Source organism: Rattus norvegicus, chromosome 2 (genome assembly GCF_036323735.1).
Source record: "Rattus norvegicus strain BN/NHsdMcwi chromosome 2, GRCr8, whole genome shotgun sequence".
NCBI classification, from domain to species: Eukaryota; Metazoa; Chordata; class Mammalia; order Rodentia; family Muridae; genus Rattus; species Rattus norvegicus.
Genome location: NC_086020.1, coordinates 95,383,414 through 95,405,537, shown reverse-complemented (window position 1 = coordinate 95,405,537; position 22,124 = coordinate 95,383,414). Strand labels below are relative to the sequence as shown.

The 22,124-nt window shown below is 39.9% G+C and overlaps 1 long non-coding RNA gene across 1 annotated transcript in view; it reads right to left on the bottom strand.

The window, feature by feature from the left end:
• Positions 1-21,808, bottom strand: part of LOC108349981 (uncharacterized) — a 154,311-nt gene extending 132,503 nt beyond the window's left edge. The window contains exon 1 of the long non-coding RNA XR_010064183.1: positions 21,031-21,808. This is a non-coding gene — a long non-coding RNA (uncharacterized LOC108349981). The remainder of the gene's footprint in view (positions 1-21,030) is intronic.
• Positions 21,809-22,124: the final 316 nt, after the last annotated feature.

The window sequence follows — 22,124 nt, the reverse complement described above, 5'->3', positions numbered from 1 at the left end:
AGTTCTCAAAGTTCTAGCCAGAGCAATCAGACAACAAAAGGAGTTCAAAGGGATACAGATTGGAAAGGAAGAAGTCCAAATATCACTATTTGCAGATGATATGATAGTATATTTAAGTGATCGCAAAAGTTCCACCAGAAAACTACTAAACCTGATAAACAAAGTGGCTGGATATAAAATTAACTCAAATAAATCAATAGCCTTCCTCTACACAAATGAGAAACAAGCCGAGAAAGAAATTAGGGAAAGAACACCCTTCATAATAGTCCCAAATAATATAAAATACCTCGGTGTGACTTTAACCAAGCAAGTAAAAGATCTGTATGATAAGAACATCAAGCCTCTGAAGAAAAAAATTGAAGATCTCAGAAGATGGAAAGATCTCCCATGCTCATGGATTGGCAGGATTAATAGAGTAAAAATGGCCATTTTACCAAAAGCAATGTACAGATTCAACACAATCCCCATTGAAATTCCAATCCAATTCTTCAGAGAGTTAGAACAATTTGCAAATTTATCTGGAATAACAAAAAACCCAGGATATCTAAAACTATCTTCAACAATAAAAGGACTTCCAGAAGAATCACTATCCCTGAACTCAAGCAGTATTACAGAGCAATAGTGATAAAAACTCTATGGTATTGGTACAGAGACAGGAAGATAGACCAGTGGAATAGAATTGAAACCCAGAAATGAACCCACACACATATGGTCACTTGATTTTTGACAAAAGAGCCAAAACCATCCAATTAAAAAAGATAACCTTTCAGTAAATGGTGATGGTTCAACTGGGGGTAAGCATGTAAAAGAATGCAGATCGATCTATTCTTATCACCCTGTACAAATCTTAAGTCCAAGTGGATCAAGGACCTCCACATCAAACCAGATACTCTCAAACTAATAAAAGAAAAATTGATGAAGAATCTCTAACACATGGGCACTGGAGAAAATTTCCTGCACAAAACACGAATGGCTTATGCTCTAAGATCAAGAATCGGCCGGAAGGGGCGGCACAGGTCTTCCTGGTTGCTGCCGCTGCAGAGAGCCCCTGGGCAGCACCCCACGAGCGAACCTGAGCCTCGGGACCACAGGTAAGACCAAATTTTCTGCTGCAAGAAAGCTGCCTGGTGAGCTTGGGACACACGGAAGCAGAATTTCTCTAGGACCAGGCACGTTCTGTGTTTACCGGAAGTCCCACACCCGCGGACCCCGGCCCGCAGCAGCTCTCTGCCCCCAGACACGGTGAGAGAGAGACCCAACCGCCTGGTCAGGTGGGCACTCTTGAGGCTGCAGAGCGGAAGAGACCACCAACACTGCTCACCCCTGCCCACATCCCTGGCCCAAGAGGAAACTGTATAAGGCCTCTGGGCTCCCGTGGGGGAGGGCCCAGGAGCGGCAGGACCCTTGCCTGAGACACCGCTGGAACCTGAAAGAAACAGACCGGATAAACAGTTCCCTGCACCCAAATCCCGTGGGAGGGAGAGCTAAACCTTCAGAGAGGCAGACAAGCCTGGGAAACCAGAAGAGACTGCTCCCTGCACACACATCTCGGACGCCAGAGGAAAACGCCAAAGACCATCTGGAACCCTGGTGCACTGAAGCTCCCGGAAGGGGTGGCACAGGTCTTCCTGGTTGCTTCCGCTGCAGAGAGCCCGTGGGCAGCACCCCACGAGCGAACTTGAGCCTCAGGACCACAGGTAAGACCAAATTTTCTGCTGCAAGAAAGCTGCCTGGTGAACTCAAGACACAGGCCCACAGGAACAACTGAAGACCTGTAGAGAAGAAAAACTACACGCCCGAAAGCAGAACACTGTCCCCATAACTGACTGAAAGAGAGGAAAACAGGTCTACAGCACTCCTGACACACAGGCTTGTAGGACAGTCTAGCCACTGTCAGAAATAGCAGAACAAAGTAACACTAGAGATAATCTGATGGCGAGAGGCAAGCGCAGGAACCTAAGCAACAGAAACCAAGACTACATGGCACCATCGGAGCCCAATTCTCCCATCAAAACAAACATGGAATATCCAAACACACCAGAAAAGCAAGATCTAGTTTCAAAATCATTTTTGATCATGATGCTGGAGGACTTCAAGAAAGACATGAAGAACTCCCTTAGAGAACAAGTAGAAGCCTACAGAGAGGAATCGCAAAAATGCCTGAAAGAATCGCAAAAATCCCTGAAAGAATTCCAGGAAAACATAAATAAACAAGTAGAAGCCCATAGAGAGGAGACACAAAAATCCCTAAAAGAATTCCAGGAAAACACAATCAAACAGTTGAAGGAATTAAAAATGGAAATAGAAGCAATCAAGAAAGAACAAATGGAAACAACCCTGGATATAGAAAACCAAAAGAAGAGACAAGGAGCTGTAGATAAAAGCTTCACCAACAGAATACAAGAGATGGAAGAGAGAATCTCAGGAGCAGAAGATTCCATAGAAATCATTGACTCAACTGTCAAAGATAATGTAAAGCGGGAAAAAGCTACTGGTCCAAAACATACAGGAAATCCAGGAATCAATGAGAAGACCAAACCTAAGGATAATAGGTATAGAAGAGAGTGAAGACTCCCAGCTCAAAGGACCAGGAAATATCTTCAACAAAATCATAGAAGAAAACTTCCCTAACCTAAAAAAAGTGATACCCATAGACATACAAGAAGCCTACAGAACTCCAAATAGATTGGACCAGAAAAGAAACACCTCCCGTCACATAATTGTCAAAACACCAAACGCACAAAATAAAAAAAGAATATTAAAAGCAGTAAGGGAAAAAGGTCAAGTAACATATAAAGGCAGACCTATCAGAATCACACCAGACTTCTCGCCAGAAACTATGAAGGCCAGAAGATCCTGGACTGATGTCATACAGACCCTAAGAGAACACAAATGCCAGCCCAGGTTACTGTATCCAGCAAAACTCTCAATTAACATTGATGGAGAAACCAAGATATTCCATGACAAAACCAAATGTACACAATATCTTTCTACAAATCCAGCACTACAAAGGATAATAAATGGTAAAGCCCAACATAAGGAGGCAAGCTATACCCTAGAAGAAGCAAGAAACTAATCGTCTTGGCAACAAAACAAAGAGAATGAAAGCACACAAACATAACCTCACATCCAAATATGAATATAACGGGAAGCAATAACCACTATTCCTTAATATCTATCAATATCAATGGCCTCAACTCCCCAATAAAAAGACATAGATTAACAAACTGGATACGCAACGAGGACCCTGCATTCTGCTGCCTACAGGAAACACACCTCAGAGACAAAGACAGACACTACCTCAGAGTGAAAGGCTGGAAAACAACTTTCCAAGCAAATGGTCAGAAGAAGCAAGCTGGAGTAGCCATTCTAATATCAAATAAAATCAATTTCCAACTAAAAGTCATCAAAAAAGATAAGGAAGGACACTTCATATTCATCAAAGGAAAAATCCACCAAGATGAACTCTCAATCCTAAATATCTATGCCCCAAATACAAGGGCACCTACATACCTAAAAGAAACCTTACTAAAGCTCAAAACACACATTGCACCTCACACAATAATAGTGGGAGATTTCAACACCCCACTCTCATCAATGGACAGATCATGGAAACAGAAATTAAACAGTGATGTCGACAGACTAAGAGAAGTCATGAGCCAAATGGACTTAACGGATATTTATAGAACATTCTATCCTAAAGCAAAAGGATATACCTTCTTCTCAGCTCCTCATGGTACTTTCTCCAAAATTGACCATATAATTGGTGAAAAACGGGCCTCAACAGGTACAGAAAGATAGAAATAATCCCATGCGTGCTATCGGACCACCACGGCCTAAAACTGGTCTTCAATAACAATAAGGGAAGAATGCCCACATATACGTGGAAATTGAACAATGCTCTACTCAATGATAACCTGGTCAAGGAAGAAATAAAGAAAGAAATTAAAAACTTTTTAGAATTTAATGAAAATGAAGGTACAACATACCCAAACTTATGGGACACAATGAAAGCTGTGCTAAGAGGAAAACTCATAGTGCTGAGTGCCTGCAGAAAGAAACAGGAAAGAGCATATGTCAGCAGCTTGACAGCACACCTAAAAGCTCTAGAACAAAAAGAAGCAAATACACCCAGGAGGAGTAGAAGGCAGGAAATAATCAAACTCAGAGCTGAAATCAACCAAGTAGAAACAAAAAGGACCATAGAAAGAATCAACAGAACCAAAAGTTGGTTCTTTGAGAAAATCAACAAGATAGATAAACCCTTAGCCAGACTAACGAGAGGACACAGAGAGTGCGTCCAAATTAACAAAATAAGAAATGAAAAGGGAGAAATAACTACAGATTCAGAGGAAATTCAAAAAATCATCAGATCTTACTATAAAAGCCTATATTCAACAAAATTTGAAAATCTTCAGGAAATGGACAATTTCCTAGACAGATACCAGGTATCGAAGTTAAATCAGGAACAGATAAACCAGTTAAACAACCCCATAACTCCTAAGGAAATAGAAGCAGTCATTAAAGGTCTCCCAACCAAAAAGAGCCCAGGTCCAGATGGGTTTAGTGCAGAATTCTATCAAACCTTCATAGAAGACCTCATACCAATATTATCCAAACTATTCCACAAAATTGAAACAGATGGAGCCCTACCGAATTCCTTCTACGAAGCCACAATTACTCTTATACCTAAACCACACAAAGACACAACAAAGAAAGAGAACTTCAGACCAATTTCCCTTACGAATATCGACGCAAAAATACTCAATAAAATTCTGGCAAACCGAAGTCAAGAGCACATCAAAACAATCATCCACCATGATCAAGTAGGCTTCATCCCAGGCATGCAGGGATGGTTTAATATACGGAAAACCATCAACGTGATCCATTATATAAACAAACTGAAAGAACAGAACCACATGATCATTTCATTAGATGCTGAGAAAGCATTTGACAAAATTCAACACCCCTTCATGATAAAAGTCCTGGAAAGAATAGGAATTCAAGGCCCATACCTAAACATAGTAAAAGCCATATACAGCAAACCAGTTGCTAACATTAAACTAAATGGAGAGAAACTTGAAGCAATCCCACTAAAATCAGGGACTAGACAAGGCTGCCCACTCTCTCCCTACTTATTCAATATAGTTCTTGAAGTTCTAGCCAGAGCAATCAGACAAAAGGAGATCAAGGGGATAAAGATCGGAAAAGAAGAGGTCAAAATATCACTATTTGCAGATGACATGATAGTATATTTAAGTGATCCCAAATGTTCCACCAGAGAACTACTAAAGCTGATAAACAACTTCAGCAAAGTGGCTGGGTATAAAATTAACTCAAATCAGTTGCCTTCCTCTATACAAAAGAGAAACAAGCCGAGAAAGAAATTAGGGAAACAACACCCTTCATAATACTACCAAATAATATAAAGTACCTCGGTGTGACTTTAACCAAGCAAGTAAAAGATCTGTACAATAAGAACTTCAAGACACTGAGGAAAGAAATTGAAGAAGACCTCAGAAGATGGAAAGATCTCCCATGCTCATGGATTGGCAGGATTAATATAGTAAAAATGGCCATTTTACCAAAAGCAATCTACAGATTCAATGCAATCCCCATCAAAATACCAATCCAATTCTTCAAAGAGTTAGACAGAACAATTTGCAAATTCATCTGGAATAACAAAAAACCCAGGATAGCTAAAGCTATCCTCAACAATAAAAGGACTTCAGGGGGAATCACTATCCCTGAACTCAAGCAGTATTACAGAGCAATAGTCATAAAAACTGCATGGTATTGGTACAGAGACAGACAGATAGACCAATGGAATAGAATTGAAGACCCAGAAATGAACCCACACACCTATGGTCATTTGATTTTTGACAAAGGAGCCAAAACCATCCAATGGAAAAAAGATAGCATTTTCAGCAAATGGTGCTGGTTCAACTGGAGGGCAACATGTAGAAGAATGCAGATCGATCCATGCTTATCACCCTGTACAAAGCTTAAGTCCAAGTGGATCAAGGACCTCCACATCAAACCAGACACACTCAAACTAATAGAAGAAAAACTAGGGAAGCATCTGGAACACATAGGCACTGGAAAAAATTTCCTGAACAAAACACCAATGGCTTATGATCTAAGATCAAGAATCGACAAATGGGATCTCATAAAACTGCAAAGCTTCTGTAAGGCAAAGGACACTGTGGTTAGGACAAAACGGCAACCAACAGATTGGGAAAAGATCTTTACCAATCCTACAACAGATAGAGGCCTTATATCCAAAATATACAAAGAACTCAAGAAGTTAGACCGAAGGGAAACAAATAACCCTATTAAAAAATGGGGTTCAGAGCTAAACAAAGAATTCACAGCTGAGGAATGCCAAATGGCTGAGAAACACCTAAAGAAATGTTCAACATCTTTAGTCATAAGGGAAATGCAAATCAAAACAACCCTGAGATTTCACCTCACACCAGTGAGAATGGCTAAGATCAAAAACTCAGGTGACAGCAGATGCTGGCGAGGATGTGGAGAAAGAGGAACACTCCTCCATTGTTGGTGGGATTGCAGACTGGTAAAACCATTCTGGAAATCAGTCTGGAGGTTCCTCAGAAAATTGGACATTGAACTGCCTGAGGATCCAGCTATACCTCTCTTGGGCATATACCCAAAAGATGCCTCAACATATAAAAGAGACACGTGCTCCACTATGTTCATCGCAGCCTTATTTATAATAGCCAGAACCTGGAAAGAACCCAGATGCCCTTCAACAGAGGAATGGATACAGAAAATGTGGTACATCTACACAATGGAATATTACTCAGCTATCAAAACCAACGAGTTTATGAAATTCGTAGGCAAATGGTTGGAACTGGAAAATATCATCCTGAGTGAGCTAACCCAATCACAGAAAGACATACATGGTATGCACTCATTGATAAGTGGCTATTAGCCCAAATGCTTGAATTACCCTAGATCCCTAGAACAAACGAAACTCAAGACGGATGATCAAAATGTGAATGCTTCACTCCTTCTTTAAATGAGTGGCAGGGAAGGGAGAGGCAAAGATTAAAACAGAGACTGAAGGAACACCCATTCAGAGCCTGCCCCATATGTGGCCCATACATATACAGCCACCCAATTAGACAAGATGGATGAAGCAAAGAAGTGCAGACCGACAGGAGCCGGATGTAGATCGCTCCTGAGAGACACAGCCAGAATACAGCAAATACAGAGGCGAATGCCAGCAGCAAACCACTGAACTGAGAATAGGTCCCCTATTGAACGAATCAGAGAAAGAACTGGAAGAGCTTGAAGGGGCTCGAGACCCCAAAAGTACAACAATGCCAAGCAACCAGAGCTTCCAGGGACTAAGCCACTACCTAAAGACTATACATGGACTGACCCTGGACTCTGACCCCATAGGTAGCAATGAATATCCTAGTAAGAGCACCAGTGGAAGGGGAAGCCCTGGGTCCTGCTAAGACTGAACCCCCAGTGAACTAGTCTATGGGGGGAGGGCGGCAATGGGGGGAGGGTTGGGAGAGGAACACCCATAAGGAAGGGGAGGGGGGAGGGGGATGTTTGCCCAGAAACCGGGAAATGGAAGAACACTCGAAATGTATATAAGAAATACTCAAGTTAATAAAAAAAAAAGTAAATCTAAAATCTACATATAAAAAAAATTTTGTACAAAAAAAAAAAGAATCGACAAATGGGATCTCATAAAAGTACAAAGCTTCTGCAAGGCAAAGGACACTGTTTTTAAGGACAAAATGACAACCAACAGATTGGGAAAAGATCTTTACCAATCGTACAACTGATCGATGGCTTATAAATATATAAAGAACTCATGAATTTAGACTGCAGGGAGACCAATAATCCTATTTAAAAAATGGGTTTCAGAGCTAAACAAATAATTCACAGCTGAGGAATGCCTAATGGCTGAGAAGCACCTAAGGAAATGTTAAACATCTTTAGTCATAAGGGAAATGCAAATCAAAATAACCCTGAGATTCCACCTCACACCAGTCAGAATGGCTAAGATCAAAAACTCCGGCGACAGCAGATGCTGGTGAGGATGTGGAGAAAGAAGAACACTCCTCCATTGTTGGTGGGATTGCAGACTGGTAAAACCATTCTGGAAATCAGTCTGGAGGTTCCTCAGAAAATTGGACATTGAAGTACTTGAGGACCCAGCTATACCTCTCTTGGGCATATACCCAAAAGATGCTCCAACATATAACAAACACACATGCACCACTCTGTTCATAGCAGCTTTATTTATAATAGCCAGAAGCTGGAAAGAACCCAGATGCCCTTCAACAGCGGAATGGATACAGAAAATTTGGTACATCTACACAATGGAATTCTACTCAGCTATCAAAAACAATGACTTTATGAAATTCATAGGCAAATGGATGGAACTGGAAAATATCATCCCAAGTGAGGTAACCCAGTCACAGAAAAATACAGGTTATACATTCATTGATAAGTGGATGTTAGCCCAAATGCTTGAATTACCCTAGATGCACAGAGCACATGAAACTCAAGAAGGATGACCAAAATGCAATTGCTTCACTCCTTCTTTAAAAGGGGAACAAGAATACCCTTGGCAGGGAATAGGGAAGCAAAGTTTAGAACAGAGGCTGTAGGAATACTCATTCAGAGTCTGCCCCACTTGTGGCCCATACATATATAGTCACCAAACTAGATAAGATGAATGAAGCAAAGAAGTGCAGGCCAACAGGAACCGGATGTAGATCTCTCCTGAGAGACACAGCCAGAATACAGCAAATACATAGGCGAATGCCAGCAGCAAACCACTGAACTGAGAACAGGACCCCCGTTGAAGGAATCAGAGAAAGGACTGGAAGAGCCTGAAGAGGCTTGAGACTCCATATGAACAACAATGCCAAGCAACCAGAGCTTCCAGGGACTAAGCCACTACCCAAACACTACGTGGACTGACCCTGGGCTCCAACCTCATAGGTAGCAATGAATAGCCTAGTAAGAGCACCAGTGGAAGGGGAAGCCCTTGGTCCTGCTAAGACTGAACCCCCAGTGAATGGGATTGTTGTGGTGAGGGTGGTGCTGTGGGGAGAATGGGAAGGGGAACACCCATATAGAAGGGTAGAGAGAGGGGTTAGGGGGATGTTGGCCTGGAGACCGGGAAAAGGAATAAATTTGAAATGTAAATAAGAAATACCCAATTTAATATGATGGAAAAATTAATGATGAAACATGTAAAAAGAGGAGGAATAAAATAATGATGGGAGATAAAGAGAGGGAGGGACCTTTGTGCAAGATTGAGGGGGGAGGGAAAACAGGGAGGGAACAGGATTAGGTATGGGAAGAGACAGGAGAGAAATACAGAGGATCAGGAAATTGAATGGAGTTGGGTAGCAATAGGGGATGGAGAACTGGGGATTGGTACTACAAAGTCCCAGATATCAGAGAAACAAGAGGCTCCCAGCTCCCAACAGGGATGACATTAGCTATAAATTATTTTTAAATGGTTGCCTATGATTGGAGGTAGATATTGACCAGAGAGAGAACTTTTTTTTCCAGAGCTGGGGACCGAACCCAGGGCCTTGCACTTGCTAGGCAAATGCTCTACCACTGAGCTAAATCCCCAACCCCAGAGAGAGAACTTGTAGTTACTATTAAAGGACAGAAATAATATTTTATGTCTTATTTGAGGTAATAATTTCATGGTTCAAATGTATTAAAACAATGCGTATGGTTTACTGCACAGAAATCAACCCTAAATAAAATCATTTGGGTCTGTGTGGTTAAAGGTGTTTTCTAAGTGTCATCAAAGATTACTCTTTGCCTCCTACTCCCTCAGAATCCCGCATCCTAATGGGGAGTGTCCCATTGTCAAGTTCCATGGTAGAACCTCCCTGATCTCCCAATATTTTGCTAGACCACCTCAGCCTGAGACATAACTCATCTACCTTTGGTTTTCAGATATTCAATTACAACAAAGAATCTGCAAACCCACCATGTCTTACAAATACAATTGGAGCATTCCTTAGTTCAACAGCAGCCAGCTCTGCAGTATGTCACCACTCTGCAGTAGTCAACTAAAAATACTTTCTTATTCTAGGTTTGTACACCTATGTCCAGACCTCAGCAGACATCTTAAATGCTGTTGTCAATAGATTTGTTCTCTTTTATATTATAGAAATCTAATAGTAGATATATAATCATGCTTGAACATCCACTTTGCTTTTCTTTTATTTACTGTTTCATGGCTAGGAATTTCTTTCTCTTTCTCTGTGTCCTGGATATGCTCAAACCAAGGATGTTGCTATGGAGACCAAAGGGAACTGCACTGAGAGCTGCAGTCAGGTAATTTAAAAAATCCTGAAGGAAGGGATGAGTGCTTGCTCGAATCCTAGTCACACTGAGGCCTAATAATTAAATACAGCACTAAGTCTTGAAATGCAGAGTAGTTACCACACTGTATAGCTGGAGGAATAAAGCATTTTTCGTTAAAGATCTGATTGTCAGAATATGGAGTATAGTGTTTCTTTGATATTAAAGAATCAAGCCTGAATTTGCCATGTTTAATCAGTGATGTAGTACATCAAAGAACTGCATAGTTACAAAAAGAGTCTTCATTAACTCAGTTATCCCCAAAATAGTCACTGTTGAATATTATATTATATTATACTGGTGTTACTTTATAACTTATTCATGAAAAATTTCCTAAATACTCTTAACCTAATTTTTTAATTACCCTCAAGCCAAGTATTTATGCATTGCTCTTTAAATCAACTTGTTATTTAAAAATACTGTCATGTCCTATCACAGATTACTGTCATGCTATTTAATTTGTAAATAACTTTAAAGTATTATGAACAGAATGCACCTGTATAAAAGCAGCAATATTTTAATTATGGGCTAAAGCAGTTAACTTGAAATAGAAAACCCTAAGATTCTAAATACATTACTAGACTGTTTCACAATAGGAATGGAAAATGAATCTTTTTTTTTCTCTGTGAACATTATGACTATTATTTGACTAGCAATTTCAACTGGAAAGTCAAGGCAAAAATAAAAAACACTATAGTTTTCCTATTAACATGTTATAGATTATCTTCTGTATGAGTAGCTGTTGTACATTAAGAAAAAACATAATCACTGTACTGCACACCCACAAACGTTAATTATTCCGGTCCTAAAATGGTCCTCATCCTCTGTTACAGCATCTTTCTCCTCACCTCATTTGCTGTTATGAAAACCTTCCTCCTCCTCCCCTCCTTCCCTCCTCCTCCTCCTGTAAGTCCTCCTCCACTACCTCAACCTCGTCATCCACCTCCACTTCCTGCCTCATCCCAAATTTCTTGTTTAACTATGAATGAACCACTTCCTCCTCTTTCTGAAGTTTGAGATGAATGCATCTCCAACCTTCCTTTTTCATTCTTCATATCTTTTAAGTGGTCCAACCCGTGTCCTGCTAAGCACTACCTATATTATATTTAATAAGACATTTATCATCTCTACACCTGAATTCTTTCCTTTATAATGTGGCCATGTGTAACTTATAAGATTGTTGATTATATTTTTTGCATAATGTACAATGTTTTGAAACTGAAAACTACTACCTGTTCCCGTTGTTTACTCGCTGAGAGTGAACACAAAGCTTGGGCAGCAGAGCAGTCCCATAGAAATAAAGATTGCAGTGCAATGATGGCAGAAGGCTGTGCAGGTCGCATACTCACGTAATAATAATGACCCCAAATGCCAACAAGTCTATTAACACCTCTTAATCCTGCCAATAGCCCTGTGAAAGAGGCTTCACCTCCATTCTAGATATATCAATGTAAACATCGGGAGTTATAGTTTTTTTATCTACCAGCATCCCATCCCTGAGAAAGCTCCATTTCCTGTCCCATGGTGTTCTAGATTCCTTTTCATTAAGCTGCTTGACTTTCTGTAAATAGTCCTACAAGAAAATATAATTGACCCAGATATTTCAAAAGAAATAATTTAATCAAGGAGACACATGGAAAGACAGCTCTTCATAGTGTTTAGGAGACAAGAGGAAAAAAAAACAGTGTTGTTAACAATCAAGGAACACCAAGCATTGTGCTTGTAGGGATGGACTCTAGGTAAGATGCATGATAAGAAGAATCACTCAGTGATTCAGGGAGGGGACAGCAAAAGAAAACTCCTGTCACAACCTCCAATAGCCTCAGGATTTCCTTCTGGTGCTAAACCTAACTAGAATCACACTGATGAAGGAGCCTGGGTGAGTAGTCCATAGCATCAGTCTCATATGACAAAGAGTACACATCACCTGGGGAATAAGAGTTTGCAGAGACACAATGGCACTCTTAGGTTTCTTTGAAATTAAAGGAACTATTGACTAGTTCCTTGGAAGAATGCCTCACTGCTCACAACAGGACTCAATCCTGTTACACATGAAAGTCAATGGTCTTTCCACCATGTTTCAAAGATATGATACTCTGATCTGTGTACATTCTTCTACATTTTGGTGACAGTTCATGTCTCAAACCCTGCATGGCTCATGATATGTGTGTTGATCTGTGCTACCCAAAACCCTTTGTGATGGTCTATCATTCTGACTTTGTCTTTGAGATGACAATGAGTAGTCATTAGTGCAGCAGGAGGAGCCGGCTTGACCCTACCAGTCAGTCTTCTCCCTACCACATCAAAGTAGCAATATTTGTATGACGTTCCACCTTCCTTAAGATTGACACAAAGGATGCACTGAATCCTCAAGTAGTTTGTCATTGTTTAGAGATGAAGAAAAGTAACGATATATATGCAATGTTAACAGCAGAAACTCTTATACTGTGTACTGAATATCAAATTAAATAGAAAATGTAATTATAAAAGGCTCAAATAAAAAACTGGAGCTATAGAAATGCATTTTAGCTTATGGTCTCCAATAAAGAACTTTACATCATGGGCACCAGATAATGCACCAACATATCACAAGATAGACTTGCACGTAAAGTTAAATATCTTCAAAGAAATAAAATGTGGCCACATTCATTAATTCATACAGAAATTGTCTGCTGAGTACGTTCTTTCTTCCAGTCATTCTTTCAGGAAAAACTTAGCCCTCAATCAGTTACTGCTCCAAAAATGGAATTTGGAACAAAAATTACACAGTTATCAATCGTGATAAAGAAACATGAGGTAGAAAAACTGAGGAAATCATTGCTACTTGAGAAACACTGATCAATAAAGACCTCACGAGGACAATGACAAAATGTAGTCAAGAGACTGGATCATGCTAATTGCAATACCAAAGTCATGCAAGCAGAAAAATAGCAAGCGACAACACTTGGAGTTGTACAAAGAGCTATAAGAAAACTTTAGAAATGTTTCATGATTTAAAATTAATATATTCTCCAAACAGTAAATAATGTCTCCATTTTATAAAGAAAGATGATAGAGATAGAGATGATATAGACAGAGATGATATAGATATAAATACAGATACAGATATAAATATAGATATTTATTTAGATATAGATGTAGATATATAGATAGGTAATAGTGTAGATATAGGAAAAGATAGATTCTATATGTAATTTATTATAGAACAAGCAAAGTATAATTGAATGCATACTTCTACTCACATGCACAAATACTTGTATAAAAAGTGGACAATATAAATACATTTGTATTTTATCCAGTAGACAAACAAAAACTCTATAGGTATCACATAATGAAAATCTAACTAAAACAAGGACAATAGAGAATTTGCACGTTTGCTTTCTGGGTTCATTACTATGCTGCTCTGTGACTCAAAGTACTGTTAACTAATACATACCCTTTGTTTCTTTGTGAGTCTTCACTCAAATCTTATGCTGATATCCTCATGGAAATTCCATTAACATATACTAAAGGTACAGAATACAGTTGCGCAGAATTCTAAAATGTGTTAGCATGTACTTTAAAAATCTTTATAGTACACTTGAACTATCAGTTGAGGAAAACAATTTTAGTCCAGAAGTAAGAAATAAATTTAACAAGTATAAGCTGGTCCTAGAGACAGGCACAGGCCTTAGTAACATCAGACAAAGCTTTCTCACATAGAGCCTATATTTTAAAAGCTATGAAAGAAAAACAAGAGGGGAGTAAAAGCCTAGAGCAGTGTAAGACCCCGCATGACGCTGAGTTCTGAAGGATGAGACATTGCCGAGTGGAGTCCAAATTACCCACCCCATAAGGATTTGTCTGCCTTGATTACAGCTGTCAGAAAATAAAGAAGAAAAGTGACAAAATGACTCTCCTCTGAAAGTCTATAAATACAATTCTACAGTCACATTTCATGCAACCTGAGAAGAATCCTACTTAAAAACTGAGAAGTGACCTTAGATTGTTGTACATCTTCAACATCCATTAGTAAGAAGGGACATTATTTCTTGGAGTTTTGTCAAATCACAAAGAATTTCCACTTTATATAATCCAAAAGAATTCAGGTTTACTACCAAAACTCACCAATTAAACACACACACACACACACACACACACACACACACACAGAGAGAGAGAGAGAGAGAGAGAGAGAGAGAGAGAGAGAGAGAGAGAGAGAGACCCCCCACAGGCATATACCATGCATATCCACTGGGAGAGATAGTAACCACAATATCAAACCTGCAAAAGACCTGCAAAGGCCATATGGCTTGGCTTTAGTAGATATCAAATAGAAAGTAAATATGTTTACAGAAATAAAAGAGAAGATTAAAGGCTTAAAAATGACTATTGACATTAATCAGGAAATCTGAAAAAGAACCAACTTGACCATATAAGAGCAAAATGCAAGGACAGAAATGAAAAGTAGCAAACAAGTAAAACAGTAGTTCAAAGGCCCATAACAGAATTTCTGAATCAGAAAATATTTTGTGCAAATTTCATAATATACTTAGTAATAATTTTAGTATTTATATGGATTTATTTAGTATCTATATTTAGAATTTGTATCCATTATAGCACAGTGTGTTCTAAATGTGCCAGTTCAGCTCTCTGGAGAACCCTGAGGCTATTGGTCCGACAAAAGGTGACAAAGGAGAACCAAGAAAATGAAAATTGAACCATCTTCTAAAACAGATCTGTTCTAAAAAGGGTAATGGCTTGTTTAATATGAGAGATACTAAATTTACAGGATTCAAGAAGGCAAAATTGCATTGAATGGCATCGAGTTTATATGTTTGAGGTAAACCTTTCTGATCTCCAAAGGAGAGACATTTAGAAAAATTCAAGCTAATTAGTCAAGCTACTTACTATGAAACCTATCTTCCAAGACATCATTCTTACATGTGGCAGAATGTGTTCTACAGCCAAAATAATGGCAGATGTAATAAGAAACCTCTGTCAATAGCAAGATTGCTGGGGTGTTGAGGACATAGGTTAGCCAGTAAAGTGTTTATCCAAGCACGAGGATCTGCATTCGATCCCCAGCATCCACATAAAAGAGAAGCATGATGACTGACATGTGTTTGTGATCTTAGCGCTGAGCAGATGGAGACACCTGGGTACCGGGGTTTTCTAGCTCACAGCATTGTCCACCTAGCTCAAATAGGAATTCTGTCTCATAACACAAGGCAGACAGATATAGAACCTGAAGATGACCTTGGGTACAAACACACAGACACACAGACACACAAACACACAGACACACACACACAACACTCTACTGGTGGCTATTAAATTAATCAGTTTATTGTTATTATTCTTAAGCACAATCATATGGGTAAGGTCTTCTATGCTCAGCACCATCAGATGCAACCACATCTTGAAGATAATCAAATTCATAACCTGAGAGATGAAAAGTACATCAGCAAGTTGGTATATAAGACAGCAGAGCTTGGTGTGAAACTAGGAGGTGGGATCTGAGAAATAAAAACATCGAGCCATCCACAAAATCTTTGATCTACAATCTGCCCTACCAGCAAAAAATGCCAGGACAATGGTGGCACAAACCAACAATGTCTGATTTGAACTGACCTAAATGCCACTCCATGAGGTGGAACCCCTACCTGACACTGCTTGAGTAACCAAGAACCAAGAGACGAGATAGCCCAAAGACCTAGGGTAACACCCCCAAAAAAGTAACAATAAAATTAGGAGTCATCCTAATGACATTCTGCTCTGCTCAGATCAATTCCTTATTCAGCCATCATCAGAGAAGTTTCCCCCATAACAGATGAGGACAAATACAGCCAGTCATTTCTCAGAGAAACATTACTTTGGAACATGCAGCTCAGAATAGGATGTCTGCATGAACACTCTCCCCTAAGAACTTAGGGAACACCTTGGAAGAGGAGGCATAAAGACTGTGGATCCAGAGAGAATAAAGGAAGAGAACAAGTTTCACTAAGTCAACTGAGTAAATCTCACATAAACTCACAGAGAGTAAAGCAGAGTGCACAAGACTCCTCTGAGTATATATTGTAGCTTTCAACTTAGGATTTTGTGGAGGGGACTCCTGAACGTGCGATTAAATGGGTCCTTAATGCCTGTGCTTCTCTTGGGGTTGGTTTGCTTCTGTTGGTTTTACTTGTCCAACTTCAATGTGATTTTTTTTTGTTTTCATCTTTTATTTTATTTTGTTGTGTTTGGTTATTGTCTCTTAGAAGCCTGTTCTTTTCTAATGAAAGAAATAGATTGCATCTAGGTGGGAGAGGAGGTGGAAAGGAACTGGGAGAAATAGGGAGGGGGAACTATATTCAGAATATATTCTATAAGAAAGAATATACTTTTAATGAAAGGGGAAAAGGAAAAATTACTTTTGTAAAAAAAATATCAGAAAGCTCTGGAAAACACACAGAAAAGAACACAGAAGTCCATTCATCTACTTCATGATACGAACCACTTAAAGTTTAAATGTTGGGCAAGTCCACAGGTTAGAATTGGGAAAACTCATGAACTTTATGGGAAAAGTCATGGATCTGGAGAAGCTGAGAGTAAGGCAGGCACTAAAGTCAAAAGAGCTGATGGATGTGAGTCAGTGATCCAAGAAACTGTTTAAATTGTGAATTCTTCATGTCAGCAAATAAGAGGCCATATTAAAAAAAAATCTCAAGAGATGGAAATTTCTCAGCAACCAAAGCTGATATAAGAAGATTATAAACAAGAGAGAAAGGAGAAGATAGACAGGCCAAACACAACATCAGTTTCATGGTGGACAACTCAGAACAGTGAGAAGGAAATAATATAAGAAATAACAAGGAGAAGTTCCTAGACCTGGTTACAGATACCGTTGCTAAGAGATCAGAAGTCCCAGAAATCATTAATTGGATAGTTTGAAAGTTCACTGTAGTATTTTCCTAATACCGAACACCAAAGACAGGGAAAGAATGTTTCCTAGACTCTGAAGAGAAGAGGAGAGGAACAAGGAATGAAAAGCTGAACTCTGGCCATTAAAGCTGTAAGAATGAGTCTGTGGAGAGGGCACAGTGGGAGAAGTGCTTGGTGCACAAGATTGAAGACCTGTGTAGAAACTGCACACAACACTCCACTGCAGGGGACTCAGCTAGTGTATTGTCCTATAGCTATAAAAATGACTTTAAAGAAAAAGGCAACAAATAACAGAAAAATAATGAAAAATGAATCTTCCATAACAGTAACTTTTTTAACTCAGTTATTATATCAGTGTCTAGTAAGCTGTGCAAAGAAATATACATAAGACTAATGAAGGCTGAGGGGATGGCTTAGTGGGTAAGGAAGGGTATTTGTTGTGTGGTCATGAGGACCTCAAAGCCTGTGTGAAAAGCCAGGCATGGCCATAGGGAGGCCTACAGCCACAGTACTGTGGGACGGACACAGAATGAGCACTGGAGCTTACTGGTACCAACCTAGCTGCAGGTTCATTGTGACGCCCTGCCTCAAGGATGTAAAGCAGCAGATAACATAGAGGACATGCAATGTCTGCCTTCATGCTCATACACAGGCATTCACAGGGAAGCACATATGCTTACATACAACATATGGACATGCAGAGAAAGAGAAAGAGCGAGAAAGGGGGCAGGGGCAGGGGGAGAGGGGGGTAGAATGAGAGAGAATCTGTTCCCATTGGGGGGAGTCTCAAAATGTAGCTTGAATTGATCTTAGATTCAGTGAGTCACCTCCCCCCCACCAGACAGTGCTGGGATTATAGGAACACAAGTTACAAATTTTAATAAAATCTTCACATAGATATACATAAACTAAGAATCCATTAGGTAACAGTTGATAGTGTATTAGGACCACAAAATAATAATACAAAGTAAACTAATTACAACTGCAATTACAAACTAATGCAACAAAAGGAATAATTCTGAAAGAGGAAAAAACAAAATAATTTTAAAGTAATTCTAGAAAGATAAACACAATGTTTCCATATATAAAGTTCAAAATTAGATGCAATGAATAATATATTAAGCACAAAACATTTGCATTACAATAAAGGATAAAATAAGCAGAGAGGAGATTTTTGCATGAATCTAGGACAGCAAGTTATTCACTGTGAGAGGAAGAGCCCACACAGTGTCTCCTAGCTATCTCTAAATTCAGTCTAGTTGACACTAAAGACTGATCATCATTGTGGTTGTTATCACTGATGATATTAAACTAGCCGCAACAAAAAAACATACTCTTATGTCTCAGATACCTCACATTAAAGCATATTAAAGCCAATGTGCAGAAAGAGTCTAACATTAAAACAGTCCTTAAAAGGCACAAGATTCTGGGAACTTTGTAGTCAGAATTCAATCCCACATGCCAAGCTCTGCTGCTCACTGCAGCCAAATCTACCTCAAGTTACCCTGTGGCTCTTTAGTGTACTGCCAGACAGTCTGACTTTGCACAAGAATATCAGTCATAACTGTCAGGACCAAGAATCTAATAATTTCAATTATTTTTTCCCTTTTCCTCGATTCTGGAATAATATGCAGAATTGAACAAGTGGTCCTGATAATAAATCTGACCCTTCTCCATCAAAAATTACATTATGAAAACGTGTGTAACTTCAGGTGTTCTATACAAGACTTTCCCAAAAGTGATGTTTGAAGTGTTTGCAAAGCAAATACAGATCTGAACCAAGAGTGGAATCTACTACAAATACCTTGCAGGTTTTGGGGAGGGGAGAGGGGAGGAAGAAGCCCAAATCATTAATACATGCAAGGATTTCTGTTTAAAAAACATTTTGGATCCTCAAGCCCGCAGAAGCCGGTCTCTATTTAGATTTATTCCATAGAAAAAGAAATGTCTATTACAATATATTAGAAATCCTTTGACTGTGCAATAAAATATTTATCCTTCAGCATTTTAACATGAGTAAGAATCACTGAGCTGCAAAGCATGCGTTTCAAGCATTAAACATTTAGTGTGCTATTTTTATGCACACATTTTTGTCCTAATTTCTAAGTATAGTTGAGAAATTCTGCTTAATTATCTGTGTGCTTCTGTCTTTCATCCTGAAGTGTAAAACTGATAATGAAAAGAAAGCTGATGAGCCACATGGGAACCTGAGGTGAAATCAAAGGCAAGGTGTTCAGCTGGCTTCAAGAATTAAATAGCAATGTCATCCCACAGAGAACCAAAGAACCGGCCTTGTCAAGGTCTAAAGACAAACCTGTCCTCCTTGCGGAGTCCCCAGCATCAGAGCTCAACCACAGGAGCTGAGATCTTGCATTTCTCAGAAGTTTTGCCACCCCTACAGCATGCACTACACTGATTCTTGCTAAAATAGCTAGGGAACATGTGCTCTGTCATACAAATTTTCTGGACTACTTTTCAACCACCAATAAATAAATAAATAAATAAATAAACAAACAAACAAGCATTGTGTTTATACCAAATTTATGGTTTCTCACTAAACATGGTTATTTTCAATTTCTGCCTTAAGTCAAGATTTTTATTGACAGTGTTAGGGGTGGAACCATGTGCCTCACTCAGGCTAAATCAAGATCTTAAGAATTAACATTATAACTAAATTATAGCAGGCTGGATTCTACCACTATGGCATTCTATAAGAAGCTATCTTAGAAGAGAACAGTGTTACAGGAATGTGTGCCAGAGCATACACACACACACACACACACACACACACACACACACACACACACACACACATATATATATATATATATATATATATATATATATATATATATATATATCCTTCCTATTTAAAAGCCTCATCAGTCTAAGAAAATTCTCTTGAATCTTTAAGCACTCCTTTACTCCATCGACTTTCAAGAAGTTGGGCTATTTAACCTGTGGTTGCATCAAAAGAGAAGTATGAAGGATTTCCTTGGCATTTACTTCAAGTGGAAAATGGAATCTATCAGTAAATATTTAGGGAAACTAAAGACTAGAGAGATAGTCACCCATGGTCAACTCTAGTGGTACAAACTGGTGGGCAAAATCTGAAGAGGGTAAGGTAGAAGTATACAAGTTCCCAGCGAACCTAGGCCATACCACTGCACTGAGAATGTAGTTGGGTCGGTACCGTACTTGGCCCACATGCAGGAAGCTTGCTTCACTCTCTTGTACCATATAAAGTCTTATCTGATGGCTTATTGTGTAACCCCAGCACTAAGGATGTTGGGGGTAGGAATATTAGAAACTTGAGATCATCCTGTGTAACATAGGAAATTCTTTTCATATTTTAATATTTTATTCAAATTTGTTTTAGATTTCTGTAAAGCATTCTTCAATCCATTATTTTAACATCATAAATTCAACTTGAAGTAGCTGAAAAACCAACAAAATAAGTAGTGCTACTGACTATAAGCAATATATCTTTTTTAAAAAACTTTTTATTGATTCTTCGCTTCGTGAATTTCTCATCATGTACCCCAATCCTGCTCATCTCCCTATCCTGTCATATCTGTCCTTCACCCTTGCAACCTCCTACCCCCAAATAACACACACACACACACACACACACACACACACACACACACACACACACACACTACAGAAAAACTTTTCATGGAAGCTGTAGTACGCAACAGTATGTCTCAGCATATTCTTCTGTCCACACATCTTTACCTGCAAACGTTCATTGCAATGAGTCATTGGTCTGGTTCAAGGCCTCTGGTTTCTGTGATGGTATGAATATTGAACCCTCAGCAGACTCCTCCCAATTATCCTATTGTTGCCCTGTGTTGTGGAGATCCTGTAGCACTGGATCAGCAGGACGGGCCCTTCCATGAATCTCAATCATTCGCAGATGACATAGATTTTGGAGTGAGCCAACTCGGACGGAGCCCTGGATCTGGATCTGGGTGGTATCAGAGCTGGTGAGCATGCAGGTCTCCCTGTTCCGTGCCCCAGGACAAGCTCTCAGGCACTGCTCCGGTACCAGCTCTTCCATTCTCACATCCTCAGGGTGGGCTCACCCATACTTTCCTCCTGAAGGCCAGCTTCACACAAAGGCAAGGTGCAGGGCCCACTTCCCTTAGTGCTGCAGCCAGTAAGGGACAGGGACAGCTCACTCACTCCCATGAGCCTGGGGTAAGCTCCCCTGACTGCTGTAGGTGGCGAAGGGCAAGGGCATCACCCCCACTCATGCCACCTCACAGCATTCAAACAGCGGGGCCAGTTCCCCAGTGCTCTCGCTCTGGGGCCAGCTCACCTGCACCTCCACCACCAGGGTCAGCTCTGCTGCACTGTCCAGGCTAAGCATAGGGCCTGCTTTCCTGAGTGCTGCCCCGTGAGAGGTGGTGGTGGAGCGCCTCTCCAGCCAGTAAGGAGTATGGCCAGTTCTGCAGTAGCTCAGGATATCCAGCTAATTCCCAGAGGCTGCCCCAACCAGAGAAGTCCCCATGTTCTGTACTGGTAATATGAACCTGGACAGTAACACTGGCCCCAACCACTGTGTAGTCACAGAGACTTGACATGTCCCTCGGCATCAGCTCAGGCTGAGACATCACCATAGCACCAGGTGGCAGGCCTGGCCCCTCCTCTCCACACTCTAGTCTCCCGTCCCATCTCTCTTCACAATGCTGTAGCTGCCCCACATCTCTTTCTCTCCCATTTGTCTGCCACATATTCACACATTGTGGTGGCTCCTGGTGTAGGCTGGCCACATGACTAATAGACCCCTGGGTGACATCTTTCATCCTCACTGTGTGACATGACAG